Genomic DNA, 2,585 nt, shown 5'->3' with positions numbered 1-2,585 from the left:
TCTCCCTCATCCCAGCCCTTCCGGCAATTTACTTCCTAACTGTCTCTCCCATCTGTGTGGCCTCTTCAATTGCTGCTATCACTGCCAAGTTCCGGCTGGGGCCTTATCAGCTCAGGCCTGGATTACCCACAAAAGCCTCCTATCTGTCTCCCTGAGCCCAGTCTGGACCCCACCCCCACCCTCAAATAAAACATCTTTCCTCCACAGGACGACCTAAATGAGGTCCCCAAATGCTCACCTGACCAGGTCCCTGAGTAACATCTTCATCTGGGGCTGAGCCAGCCAAAGGCTAAGACTAAAGGCCTTACATGACACACAAGTCCTTCTGCCACCTGACCTGCTTAATCTTCTAATAAATACCAGAAATGCCTTAGTCTCCCACATACCGCCAGCACACACACCATTCTGGGTTCTTACTGTTTTTTTTTTTTTTTTTTTAAATTCCTTTACCTTCCCTCAGATGGTAAAGAGTGTGCCTTCAATGTGAGAGACCTGGATTTGATTCCTGGGCTGGGAAGATTCCCTGGCAGAGGGAATGGTTACCCACTCCAGGATTCTTGCCTGGAGAATCCCATGGACAGAGGAGCCTGGTGGGATACAGTCCACAGGGTCACAAAGAGTCAGACACAACTAAGCGACAAAAACTAAGCAACTAAGCAAGGGGTTACCTGTGCCTGGAATGCTTTCTGCTCCCTCCCTCCACAGCCTGGCTCTCCTCGATTCATTCCTGTAAGCTCACCTCAGCTCTCCTCTGCTCTAGGTGGCCTTCTCCAGAGCTCCAGCCTACCCCACCTCATACACACGGATGAGGTGTCTGTCACACTGACTATAGGTCTGTGGCCGGGCCGAGCCTCTTTGAGCTGGGGGCAGTTGGAGCAGTCCAGATCACATTAGTGTCCAGCGACCAGTACATAGCCTGGCCATGTGGGTGCTCCATACATGTGTGGTCATAGGTTGAAATGTTTAGAGGTAGGAGGTTTGGTGACACTAGAGGAGGAGCAGATTGTAGGGAAGGCTGGTACAGATAACCGCAAAGAGAAAGAAAACCTTCCTTCCACGCCTTCATTAAGGCTCCTATGGTAAGGCGAGGACAGTCCCTCTGACTGAAGGCAGCTGAGACCCAGAGGCAATGGCCAGCTAGCTGGTGTCTGGTGTGATTGCATTTGATTTCAGAATTCAATTACTGTTTCCTTCTAAAAACGTCATTCCCCTTTGTAGCAAACAAGCCCCTCCCTAGTGGAAGCAGCCTATTTTCCATCAGGCATTCCCCTTTCCTCTCAGGCTCACAATAAAATGGTTAGTCCTGAGATTGAGGGGAGAAGCCTGTTTCCCTAAGAGTGTCTCTGCAGCTAGCGGGGCATAGAGCTGCTCCTCAATAAATACTTGCTGAATGGGTGAGTGTGTCCAGTTCCCCAAGACTGGGGATGGGAAGCCTAAAGCTGCTGGGGACTGGTGGGGGCAGACAGCCTGGGATTATACTTTATCCACAGATAATCCCCTAAATCCCAGAAGCCACCTGGACAGTTGGCTGGGCTGAGCTCCATCAACAGTGCATGCTGACGCTGCAGCTGAGTTCACCACAGATATTTTCCGGGTGACAGAAAATGCTTCCTCAAAAAACAACCATTCTAATTTTTTTTTTCAGTGAAATTTTAGCTTTATTATTTTTTTTATGGGGGGGGAGTAGAGCCGATTAACAATGTTGTGGTAGTTTCAGGTGAACAGCAAAGGAACTCAGCCATGCATATACATGTATCCATTCTTCCCCAAACACCCCCCTCCCATCCAGGCTGTCACAAAGCATTAAGTAGAGTTTCAAGTGCTGTGCAATAGGTCATTACAACCATTCTAATTTTTATCTGGGAGTGTGACAAAGAAAAGGACCATCAATCCTTTGAGGGCAGAATCCATTTGGGGAGATTAACTGCTGGCTCTTCTCTTCTTATTTTTACTTTCGGGTACTTTTACGGTGGAAAATTTCAAAATATAAAGAAAAGTAGAGAAAACAGTATAATGAACACCCAGGTACCAATCTCCAGTGATTACCAATACAAGCCCAAACTTGAGTCATCAGTAACTCAGACTTCGAAGCAAATTCCAGCTATCATCTCATTTCCCGCGTAAAGACTTCCGTAACGCCTGAAATCTGCTTCTGATTCATCTGGGGGCACGACCGAGGGCGCCCCTAGCTCTGCCTACCGCACTGTCAGGCACGGCCCCCAGAAGGTCCAGAACCTACGTCTATGAAACTCAAAGCCTATGGTGCGACGCTAGCTCTGCCTCCTCCGCTTCCTCCTCTTCCCGCACAGCGTGGGTCACCTCGGCCTCCTGGCACTCCTGACAACCCACCGGCAGTCCCCGGTGATGCGCCAGTGAGTGTCTGCGCGCAGCGCCGCAGAGAACACAGCGAGGCGCCTTCCACTTCCTCTTTCTCGGGCTGACTAACGCTGGGCGCCCGCCCCGCGCGTCCCGCCCCCTGGGGGCGTGGCCGCGGCCCGAAGGGGCGGGGAAATACCCATATTCCGCCTTATATGGGCAGCCACGTCACAGGCTGCACACCCATTCACATAAAACGCTGCGCTGCC

The sequence above is a fragment of the Bos mutus genome, chromosome 26 (genome assembly GCF_027580195.1).
Source record: "Bos mutus isolate GX-2022 chromosome 26, NWIPB_WYAK_1.1, whole genome shotgun sequence".
NCBI lineage: Eukaryota > Metazoa > Chordata > Mammalia > Artiodactyla > Bovidae > Bos > Bos mutus.
Note: the sequence above shows the minus strand (reverse complement) of the source record.